The sequence below is a fragment of the Hemicordylus capensis genome, chromosome 4, assembly GCF_027244095.1.
Source record: "Hemicordylus capensis ecotype Gifberg chromosome 4, rHemCap1.1.pri, whole genome shotgun sequence".
NCBI lineage: Eukaryota > Metazoa > Chordata > Lepidosauria > Squamata > Cordylidae > Hemicordylus > Hemicordylus capensis.
This window is the reverse complement of record NC_069660.1, coordinates 282921722-282934122: the sequence shown is the minus strand read 5'-3', so window position 1 is coordinate 282934122 and position 12401 is coordinate 282921722. Positions and strand designations below refer to the sequence as shown.

At 42.6% G+C, this 12401-nt stretch overlaps 1 long non-coding RNA gene across 2 annotated transcripts; it reads left to right on the top strand.

Annotated features, from left to right (window-relative positions):
- The first annotated feature begins 5258 nt into the window (after nt 1–5258).
- On the top strand, nt 5259–11119 carry LOC128321990 (uncharacterized). Of its 2 annotated transcripts, XR_008305458.1 has the most exons (4): nt 5259–5345; nt 5863–5960; nt 7644–7727; nt 10779–11119. It is a non-coding gene; the product is annotated as an uncharacterized LOC128321990 (long non-coding RNA). The 2 variants fall into 2 exon arrangements; XR_008305459.1 differs by lacking the exon at nt 5863–5960.
- Nucleotides 11120–12401: the final 1282 nt, after the last annotated feature.

The window sequence follows — 12401 nt, the reverse complement described above, 5'->3', positions numbered from 1 at the left end:
TTTGAATAGCTGCTCTTCAGGTGTGCAGTTCTGTGGGTTTATAAGGAAATGCAGAGGTGGTGTAGCAAAAGAACCAGCTGCAGAATCTGCGGCAGCAGATCTGTGAGTTTAAACATGGAACTGTCCCAACTGCATTAAAAGGGTAAGGGCCTGTGCTGTCCCAAATGTATGAATGCAGCTGTATCTAGTTTGGCTGTTGCATAACTTGTTTCATCATGTACTGAATATAATGCAGATCTCTGAACCCAGACCTCTAAGTAACCATGTACTACTTACATATACTTTAAATTAGGGAAATAGATCTTAAAATATATATTTGTAACCCTCTACTCTAAAGGACATGTTTAGGTCACGTTTGATCTTTGGGGTGAGGATATAAAGAAAGCTGTTACAAAATAGGTCTGTTAAACAGGCAAAGTCAATTTTTTTTGCAATCCTGTTTGTACTCTGCATAATATGAAAGCAAAAGTTATTCAGGGATTATTGTGCAAGCCAAGAATGGCAAAGGTAAAACAAACAAAAGGGCCAGTAATTCTAAAAACAACTTTATGTAATGATCATACTTTTTTTAACAGTGTACCTGAGCTGTTAGATTAGACAATATAATTCATGCATTTGCTCTTCACAGCAAGTATGCGGTGTGGTTTTAATATATCCCTTTATTGCTCTTCCATGTCTCTTACAGGAACATTTGTTGATAAGGAAGTATACAAGCAATTGAGAAGGACATAATTATTCATCTGGCACAAGAAAAATGTGGCTATTATCTACATACAGGGAATAATGCTTCTCTGTGCTGTACGTTAACCTTTATATGATCTCACATATAATAATGTGAATAGTCTTTTATGGCAATATCTATCTGAACTGATGATAATGTTTGCTTTCATGACCAGTGTTCTCTAATTTTTTTCATATGTGTGTGGAAGCAGTTGTTCTGGGCAGCAGTATCAAGACAGTGTGCGCACACATGCATTCAGAGTGGGACCTTCCTGATTAAACATGAGCAGGATCTAAAATTAACTGAGTGGACATCAAAAACTGTGTGAGCATGCACAAGCCTTAGAGGGAACACTGCTCATGACCATTTTCATTCTGTGAAGCTACACTTCCATAAAAAGTTCTGTATAACTGCTATGCACACTCCTTCCTTCTAACTGAAATAACCTAGGATGCTTCTAAATGGAGGGCTTTTTTGCACTTAGGTTGCCACACAAGTCCTGTGTACTGAACTTCCTTAGCATCTTCCCCTGAAGCAGTTGTGTAACTACTATTAGGCAAGGGGAGGTGGCTGCCTGGGGACCCCCACGCCTCGAGGGGCCCCCCAGAGGCAAGTCACATGACTATATATTGTGAAGTGTGTGTGTGTGTGTGTGTGTGTGTGTGTGTGTGTGTGTGTGTATCAGTGAGGGGCCCATTTCAAAATTTTGTCTCTGGGCCCTGAAGACTCCTGTGGAACTTGGAATGAGGCAGGTGTGTAACTGTCGTGGTAAAAGGTGCCTCACTTTCCCCAAAAGAAATAAATGTTTGTGGTTTCAAGTTCGTCCTGCTTCTGTAGACATTGTTGCAGATAATTACTCCCTGAAATATACTCATGCTGGGTTGTTCCACTTTAACGACTTGGCTGCAATCCTATGCATGCTTACCTAGGAGAAGCCCTTGAACATAATGGGACTAACTTTGGAGTAAATGTGTATTGTAGTGCTGTTGAGTTCACCATTTCCCCATTTTAAAAATTGTATGTTGAATTGGTGCCCTTGAACAACAGGGAGGATAGGAGAAAAAGCAATAAAACACAAATAGTGCCCCCCCCCCACTTTGGCTATAGATTATAATAGAAAATGCATAACTTTTGTGTGTGTGTCTCTTGTTTGTATGGCAGACCTGGCTGAGGTGATTATTCCCTCGCCCACCTTAAGAGAGAAATGGCTCCAGTGGCTTCTGTGTAGGCACATTTTAAAAAGGTTTTTTAAAGGTCATATCCTCCCTCTAACACAATGCCAATAACTTTTTGTTTCTTGTTAAAATTGGATAAAAGTTGCAGGCAGATTAATCCCTTGTGAGGATATTATACCACTCAAACTTTAGGTAGAGAAGTATGAGGTTCTGCTCGCTCACACTTTAAAGTTTTCAGGTATGACTTTTTAATGTTTCGATAGCTGCAATAGGAGCAAGGTAAACAAAAACCTCCAGCAAGTGACTCAAAAGGCAGCCCTGCACAAAAACTTGTGATTCTCCCTTGGGAGGAAGTCCTATTAACAACAGTGAGATGTCTGAATGAACGTGAATAGGACTGGACTTTTACTTTTGAAAATAAAAAACAAGAAATGAAAGATCATAATAGCAATAATACTGACCTTGCTTTAAAAGAAGAATCACAAAGGGCAATGGCAAGAATTAAGGAAGGGGCAGTGAGTGTGCTGTTGGATGGTAAACATCCAATGTGTCACCACCTGTGCAGAAAACTGCTCTTCTGTCAGACCCACACAAGTTACACTATGGCCTGTTCATACCTTTTACTCATAGCATATACTATTTGCTAGGTTTTCCAGGTCAGAATATCTCAGCAATTCAAACAAATAAATAGTTAAATAAGAGGACAGTGCAAATCAATCATCTTTATTATGGTCCAAGACCGGCATGAGATAGTACAGTAGAGCATGATTAAAAGCAATTATGACACGGTGTGGTCATCAGAAAATTTTTTGAAGTCATGTTACATTAAAATTACTATTAACTATAATTGCTGCATGTTAAGTACTATAGATATTCTATAAAATTACTAGGAAATATTAATATGTATTGTAAGCCCTAATTACTATTTTAAAAAAATAAATAAAAAGGGCTGAAAGCAGCAACCGGGTATAGACATGGTTTGGGCAGCCAGAGTACTTGTGAAGCAGGGGAGAAATAAGCTTGGCCCCAGTGTCTCTAAAAAGGGGGCAGAGGAGAAGACTATGTTCTGTGGTTTCTTCCTCCCCAGAGCCACAGGGGCAAAGCCTTTCTGCCATTGGGATCTTTCTGTATTTGCCTTCCAGGAGGGGAGGGCATAGCAGTGGGTGAGGGTAAAAACCCTTCTCTGGCTTGGGGTTTCTAACTGTGACAGGTATGCCACGGAGGAGGAGGCAAAGTATCTGAGGCTTTCCGGGGATAGGAAGGCTGGAACCCTGCTGAGGTTAGCCTGGCACTCAGTGTCCACTATCTTCTGTTTGATGACTGTTTTTGCCTGATCATGGCCTGACAGTGCAAATCATACATGAGATGCAGATAACATCATATAGACGCCCTTGTAAAATCCTCCATCACCATAAGTGTTCATGATGAAATAAGTGTCTGAGAGGGCTCCTCTGCTTTCCTGCCTTGTCTGTATATGGGGTTGTTAAATCTGTGTCCATGGGGTAGGTCCAAGTGGTGTGTGGGAAATCTTTGCTGCACTTAATTTGCTTCCTCATGAGCCAGAATAAAGTTCTTAAAAATAACTAGCCTGAGTATTTTCTCTCTCATATTTACTGGAGCCTTATTGATTTAAAATATTTATACCCTGCCTCTCCAGTACTACTACTGGGGGTAGCTCACAAAATCAGTAAAACAGATAAAATTAATAGAAATTAACTAAAAACAAAATCCAATTAAAGTCAACTTTAGAAGCTGCAAATTAGAAAGTTTAAAGTTTTGTTTTAAAGTTTATAAAATATATATATAACAGGTGGGGGAATTGGGTCTCTAGGTGCAAACCGGTTAAGAATACCATCTCTAGGGCAAGTCAGCTGGAACAACTCAACATTTAGGAACATAGGAAGCTGCCATATTCTGAGTCAGAACATTGGTCTATCTAGCTCAGTATTGTCTACACAGACTGGCAGCCGCTTCTCCAAGGTTTCAGGCAGGAATCTCTCTCAGCCCTATCTTGGAGAAGATAGGGAGGGAACTTGAAACCTTCTGCTTTCCCAGAGCGGCTCCATCCCCTGCTCATCCCCTGCTCATATGTGGTCTCCCATTCAAATGCAATCATGAATGAACCTGCTTAGCTAAGGGGACAAGTCATGTTTGCTACCACAAGACCAGCTTTCCTATCTTTTAAGACATAGGTTGGTGCAGCGGGGAAATAACTCGCCTAGGAAGCAAGAAACACCCAAGCCTGGTCAATTTAGGCCCCCCCGGCTGATTTTGGACTACAACTCCTATAATCCCCAGCCACAGTGGCCAATAGCCAGGGGTTATGGGAGTTGTAGGCCAATCTGCAGGAAGGCCGAAGTTGAGCAGCCCTGTTTAGACTGTGCGGGAGATGGCTATGATAAACCCCTGCTGTATTCTCCCAAAGAAAACCACATGGCTCTGTGGTTGCCGGGAGTTGACACTGACTTGACGGTGCAATGTTACCTTTAACTTTTATGTGAGTTAGAGCCATGCTGGATAACACCAAAGGTTCAGCTCTAGTCTGGCACCTTGTCTCTGAAAGTGGCTAGCTGGAAGACCACTAGCAGGACATGAAGCCAATAGCTAGTATTTTCTTTGTGGTGATACTTGAGAAAATAATGCTATGGTGTACCATGAGCTAGCATTTTGTCTGTCAGCTCAACAGAAAAAACACACAAAGCACTTTTATATCAGACTGAACAAAAGGATATATCTTTTTTTAAATTATTGTTAGCATATCTAACCTGGGCAAAGCTGAGAGAGGCAGTTGAGAGGTTTTGTTCATTAGTCTCAGGGTTTAAATAATTAAAAAAAACCCCATTTTATTTCAATCTTCAAATAGCATTCTGTTTTACAGACATACCACTTTGGCAACAACTGGCAAGGTTACAAGTCTACAAAATGTATTTCAAAAGTGAATATAATGAGTTGCTCTCCCCCCACCCTCACACACAGACACACACACACACACAAATTTAGCTGTTGAAGCCATTTTGTCTGATTCCTGCAACACATTAGGGATCTGCATGAACCTGTTCGGAGGCCCTTTTACGGGCCTCCAAACAGGTTTGAACACAGGGCTGGTTTGAAGTTCGATGGAGGGAGGGTGCCTCTTTAAGGGTGGGGGTGGGGGAAGGTGCACTTATCCCTCCCGCCGCTTTCCCCCTGCCGGGCGCTCGTTACTGTTAAAAGCCTTCAGGGCAGCAGCATACCTCCCTGCTGCCCTGTTGCCCTCTTTGGCTGGAAGTACTGGGCATGCATGCGGCCGTTGCGTGTGTGTGGGTGCCTGTCTGCCGTATGCACATGCAACAGGCGCCTGCGCGCCCGGTACTTCTGGCCAAGGAGGGCAATGGGGCGGCAGGGAGGTATGCTGCCGCCCCGAAGGCTTTTAACAGTAAGGAGCACCGCAGGGGAAAAGCGGCGGGAGGGTAAGTGCACCCTCCCCCGCCCTTAAAGAGGCACCCCCGCCACCTTTGAACTGCACAGCCGCGGTTCCGTGCACATCCCTACAACACATTTTCCAAGTAGAAAAAGATGTTGCAGTTCTGATTGAGTTTGGGTAGAATAAAACATTTGTTTTGGAAGCTTTTGTGTATTCACAAAACGGGTTGTAGTGAGAATAAAAACTTCTATAGCATTTAATATTTAGTCGGGTGGGGGGAGAGACAGGGAATCAGAAAAGGAAACAAGCAGCCCACAAATTTAAAGACCAAGTATGGGTTATCTTTGTGGATCAGTTTGCTGACATTCTTAGATGGTTCCATTAAACTAGCATAGTACAGGAACATAGGAAGCTGCCATATACTGAGTCAGACTATTGGTCCATCTAGCTCAGTATTGTCTACACAGACTGGCAGCGGCCTCTCCAAAGTTGCAGGCAGGAATCTCTCTCAGCCCTATCTGATCAGGATAGGAGTATGTGAAGCCCGCAAATTCTTCCCCCAGATCATCACTACAAATGTAAATTGTGCAGCTCAGAAAATTATCGTGCAGATCCTTTGTGGAGTGGAAAGCTCTTCATAAATCTTAAGTAGCTACAATTAGTAAGTAAAGAACCAGAAGCAGCTGCCATTCTGTTATCAATTGTGGCTGTTTACTCTTGAATGATTGTGTGTGTGTGTGTGTAGACAAAAGACAGTTCAGGAACTTTTGGTTGTAGGCCTGCAGCTCCATGCTCATTTACATTGGTGGGTTTTATCACCAGACTGACCCTTCTAATACACTTTTAACAGACAAAGTGTATATAGGTCTCTATTTATACTGGGGTATGTGAAATATATAAAGTGGTTATTAGTGGAGCTGGGTTTTTAGAGGTGATAATAATTTGGCAATTACATTGTAAGAGCTGGAGGAATGCAGGACCAATATACCTCAGTCTAGTACCTCATTTTGGGGTGTGGAATTGCATGGCCTTAACAAACCTGTATTCTTTTTATAAATGTGTTTGCCTAGCATTTGTCATTATTATTGGTTAATTTATTTATTTAGTATAAACATATGTAGTGATCAGTCACTCCTCTGCTAAAGAGTTAACTGGAAATGAACCCTGTCCTGACTGATAGACCGGTGAATTCCAGGGCTCAGTCAATCAGCACACCAGGGGGGTGGGAGTTAGAGAGCCATTGGGAAGAAGGTGAGTTTCTTTGCTAGAAGAAGCTGGGCTGGAGGTGCAGGTGCAGGTGCAGGAGAGCACATGCGGCCAGGGAGGATAGCTGCAAGGACGATGACTGCAGCTCATCATCTTGGAAGATAGAACTTCAGGGGCTTGAGTCTCAACCAGGATAGTTAGTTCAAGAAAAGGAAGCCTGGGCGTTGGCTTTGGGAAGTTTAGTCTAGGGAAAGTTTTAGTCAGATTTTGATTTAGACTTTCAGTTTCTTTTGTGTGCATTTTGTATATTCCTGAAACTGTTCGATGATTGTTTACCTGTAACGTAACTAAACTAAGAAACACTAGCCATCGCCCATCCAGCCAGTGCGTTGAAAAGATGCTGTAAGCTTTTAAAGGTGCTTTTCACTTTATGGCATAACCTGGGACTACCTGGTCTAGCTGGTAATATTCTACTCTAGGAATTCACTTTATGGCATAAAGTAAACCACTGGTCTTGGAGGCACCATTGCTTTGGGGTAGGGAGGAAATAATCTTTCTCCATCTTGATAATGGGTAACCTAACCTCTGCTGAGGGAGTGGGGAGCATGGGGAGTAAGACATCTTATGCCCCCATTCAGGGGCTACTGCAGTATATCGGGCCTCCCTCTTTGTGCCCCACCCCCACCTCTCATAGTGACAAGCATGTTTCTAGTTAATATATAACTGCTAATCAGCATTTCCATAGCAGTTCTAACATGCAAAATGTTTCTTGCAATCCTTATCACATTTGCCCCGTAGCTATGCAATGAGATGAGCTCCTACTATTGCTATTTTTACAAATTAGAGCCAAGGCTGAGAAATAATGGGCCACTCAGGCTAGCCCAGTGCTTGGTAATGGTGTAGCTGAACAACACTTGCGTCTCCCTGGCCCATTGCACCACATTCTGATAGACGATATTGTCTGAACGCTTTTATAACACAGTTATGGATAATATCTACATATTTATCAAAGAAACTTTCCCTCACAATTAGGTGTCTTATTTTTGAGGTGAACGTATTTGTAAAAAGAACATGTAGCATTTATAAAGCACATTTCATTATTTGTTGTCTTCAGTTTTCTTTACATGTGTATTTTCAGATATCCTGGAAGCACTTCTTACATTATCTGAAAGCAGCCTAGTGAGGCAGGCCTGTATAATGATTCCCGTATGATATGTCTTAGGTAGGTGGATGAAGGAATGTGCTGAGGGGGTGGGAAATACTTATAGGGGTGGGAAGTGAAGGGGGGGCATACAAGTGAAAGTCGGCTTCCTCTCAGAAAATGTCATTGCTTAACATTTCTGATGGCTGTGGCCAGGTCTGTACATATGATAGGATGAGGTAGTAGAACAGACAGCACCATTTTAGACTACAGGTGGAGGGACCACATTTTTGAATTCTCTCCCTGCACATAGAAAACCATCATAGCAGGCAAAGGTCTAAACTAAACTCTTTCTTCCTGATGTGTAACCTTTCTATTTCTGGTAGTGGTGGGGCTAACATGAGGCAACATTTAAAAGTGTGTGTGTGTGGTGTGCACGCGTTTTAACATTTATATCCCACTCTTCCTCCAAGGAGTCCAGAGCGGTGTACATGGTTATGTTTAACCTCAAAACAACCCTGCTTCCCACAGCGGCCAACTAGATGCCACCTGTGCAAGGGCGGTCCTTCCATGAGGCAAGGTGAGGGAGTAGTCGTGGAGAGGCAAGATGCCCCTCACCAGTCTCCTTCTGCCATCATCTGAGCAGTTCTTTCCAAGCAATGCCACAGTCACTGCTTGGCAGAAGAGCTGCTCTCCGAAATGGTTCTCCTCCTCTGCTTCTTCCTCCTCCTCCTCCTCCTTTGCAGTTGCTTAACTGGGTGTGTAACCTCCTGTGCTTCACTTCCATGCTGTTGGCCCAGTTAAGGGGAATGGAGCAGAAGAAGAAATGTCAGAAAGGGCAGCAGAGTACTCCAGCACTGTACTGTCCTTTCAAAATTTCTTTTCGCGTTCTGTCTCCCTTTTCATAATTAGTGTGGTTAGGGTGGAAAATGTGGAGGATGGTGTGGGTAGAAAATGTGGGAGAGTGTGTACTAAGTCAGGTGGCAGCAGTAGCTGTTTCTGCCACAAAGAGAGAGGAAGAGGCAAGTGTGTGTGTGTGTGTGTGTGTGCGCGCGCGCGCGCATGCGCGCACAGGCAGCATTTGGTGCCCTGCTTCAGGCATGTGGAGGACGTCTTGGCTGTCATTGTACCAGGTAGCTTACAAGCAGGGTTGAAGGGAACTCCTGCTGTTTCTCTCTAGCATCTGATATTCAGTGGCATGCATGCTCCGAACCCAGAGGTTTCATCCAGCCATCCTAACTAGTAGCCTTTGATGGACTTTTCCATAATGTGGTTTGAAATCCCCTCTGAAAGCCTTCTGTGGGAGAGGTGAGAATCTGGCAATGAGTTTATTGTGCAGTTTAATGGGGGAAGCAGCTTGCCTAGAGTGCAAGAGGCTATTAGTTCAAATCCCCGCAAGTGTGCTTCCCAGACTGTGCATAGTAAATACATTTGTGGTCACCTTTACTGATGAGCAGCAGCAATATAGGGAGGTGCTGAAAGGCATCATCTCATACTATGTGGCCCTCAGGAGAAGGCACTGTTAAGCCATGCCTGTATTCTACCAAGAAAATCACATTGAATGTCATCGCTAAGATCACAGACTCAATGGCACAATCCTTCCTTCTTTTTTTCCTTTTTAATGGGACTGAGTATTTGTAAGTGTATACATCTGGCTTTCCTTTATTTAAAACAACAACATTGTTGTTGAGAACAATATGAGTCAGACTTCTGTTCCTTCACATCAATTATTTTAGGTGGGTGGATCCCTCTACTTAGCCAACTTCTTTTTAAACCAATCATTAAAAAAGCAGCCTAAAATGCAGAAATTTAGCAGATTAAGCTTGGCCATGATGGAGAAGAAAGATGTCTAGCAGGTAAGGGAGCAAGACCAGGGGGGAAAGACAGTTGGCACACCTAATTCCATTCAAGGAATTAAAAAAAAATTGAATGTCTTACAAAGATGAACTGGATGAATGGTTCTTTAATTAGCCTAATCTGATGCAGGGTGTAACCCCTAGACTACATATGACTTTGATATAGAGGTTTAGCAACTGATTAGATAAAACTCACAGATAAATGTTTTGAATGCAAGGCTATATGGGAACTTGTGATATGTTAACGCAAACAAGGACATCATGTGCTGATGAAACATTGCTCATTTCTGCAGGGAGTGGAGATTACCTGGCTTTCATCTCTTCTATCTATTCTTTCTTTCTTCTTGGAGTAGAACTACCTTGGGCCATCTCAATTTAGTTCTGTCTGAAATGAGTACTCCGCTGTTGTAGGGTTTCATGATTAAATCTGTAAAGTGCTTCAGTATTTTTGAAAGACACCTCAGAAATAAGTTCTAGAAAAGTAGTTCTGTTAAACCTGTTAAGGAAAACAAAATGTGGCGTTGACTAATGAGGTTAGTGTGTGGCATGAGCATTCTTAAGTAAGAATTGTTTGCCTACCAAACTCATTTATATTAAGGACAATTTTTGGCCCACTCCAGAAATGACCTCTTCTATGTTCACTGAGTGTGTGGAGGGGGGAACAGAAGCATGTCGACTAGCCTTGTCCACATGTTAATGCACCTGCTGGCTATGCTCCATGAGCGCCTGCATATTCAGTGTGTGTCTGCATAGGATAGCACTGAATGCTAGCATTGCCTGGCTTGTGCAAACAAATGCTGAACATGCAGGAATGTGTGGCCAGTGGAAGCATTAGCATGGGGGGCATGGCTAGCTGGCATCGCTCTCCTCCCTCCTCCATGCATCTAATTAATGCAGAAGGGATAGCTTCTGTAGTGTATATATGATCATAAGAATCATGTGGTAAAGCTTTTCCTGGATTGTATTACTTCTGATTGTATGGGGGGGGCACATGTTTGAACACTCTTCCCATTCCCATTCCCTGGGAGTTGGGGGGATAAATTTTATTCACATAGAAAACTAGCATATCAGGGAGAGAGAACTGAAACCCTTTTCCTGATATGCTAGGTGTCTATCTGCAAGGAGTTTTATGCAGGAGAGGGCAATTCAAATATCAAGCATTTCCACATTACAGCCTCAAGTGGGACAATCCAGAAAAGCTTTTCCACTTCTTTTTGCTGTTCTAAACAGCATTAGTTTCTAAGATACCAAAAAAACCTTTGTCTTTTTATTACAGAAATGCAAATTCTTGTTTTATATCATCATGGGAAAAGTACCAGAAGACATTGTAAGGAAGCAGGAGATAATGATTTTTTGTTACAAACCAACCATTTTATGATCTATGTGTTCCTGCAGATATGTTAAGCTCCCTGTTTTTTCAGTGGTTGCTTAGGTTTTAAGAAACATTTATTAAGTGGCAGGAAGAAAAAACATCATTGTACGTTTTTCAAAATGAAAGCCCAGTCCTGTATTAGACACTAGTTTCCTTTCTACAGAACTAATAATGCTCGTTTTAAAAAGATTGTGTATGTTGCTTTATTTGTTTCCAGCTAATGAAAAGTCATATGAGCTCTCCTGCTTCTGAAGTTGTTGTGAACTGCATGTAGCGCTAAGAGTAGTATGTTGGTCATTCTTGGCTCAGGATGAACCAGATTCGAATTCCCACTCAGACAGCCATGAAACTGGTGTGTAGAAAGGTTTATGTGGGCCCCCTGGGATGTGAAGATGCATTCTCCTTCCTGTCAGTCAGGCTGAGGGTTGAACCTGAGTACTAGCCAACCAGTGGAGAGGAAAGGAGGGATGCTTCTTGATACTCCTCTTCCCCTCTTGATTCCCTTGAAGCCAAGATGAATTGCCTGCAGCTATTTATCTTGTTGTGGAGGAGAGAGTAAAGAACAAGTTGTCACCAAGCTGTCTTTTCTCAGGGGCCCAAGGATGTTTCTCCCCTCTCTTTCAATTATCAGTAAGCGTCATGCTCCTGCATGAAGCTTACTGAGTGACCTTAGCCTAGTCACCATCTCTCACCCTAACCCTGTCACACAAGGTTATTCCAAGGATAATGTGGGGGGAAGAACCTTAAACACTGTCCTAAGCTCCTTGGAGGAAAGGTGGGATAAAATTGTAAAAATAATCAATAGTTACACCTTGTTTATTATTATTAGTGTTTTTAGTGGACAAGTTAAGCATGTACTCAAACCTCCCATTGAAATCAGTGGGTCAGTTTGGACAATATTTCTGCATATTCCTTTATTCTGTGCAGGGGAGATAAGTTTGTCTGAACACAACCCAAAGAGTATTTAAATGAACGGTTCCCCCAGGCAATAAAGGAACACAATGGGAAGATGTTGGGATGTACTGGGAAATGTAAGGATATATGCACTCTTGGCATGGGAGGAGAGCTGGTCTTGTGGTAGCAAGCATGATTTGTCTCCTTAGCTAAGCAGAGTCCACCCTGGTTACAAATGAATGGGAGACTAGAAGTGTGAGCACTGTAAGATATTCCCCCCAGAGGATGGGGCCACTCTGGGAAGAGTATCAGAAGGTTCCAAGTTCCCTCCCTGGCATCTCCCAAGATAGGGCTGAGAGAGATTCCTGCCTGCAACCTTGGAGAAGCTGCTGGCAGTCTGTGAAGACAATACTGAGCTAGATAGACCAATGGTCTGACTCAGTATATGGCAGCTTCCTATGTTCCCCTTTTAATTTCAAGGACTGGTTCAGGGGAAAATATTGTTCTTATGTTTCACTGTGGCTGGATTGTACTCAAAATATTCTTATGGAACCTTCCAAAAGACTGTCCTGTGTGATAGACAGCCATATCTGCTGTTTTCTCATCACATCGTCAACTAGGGTTGCATGATTA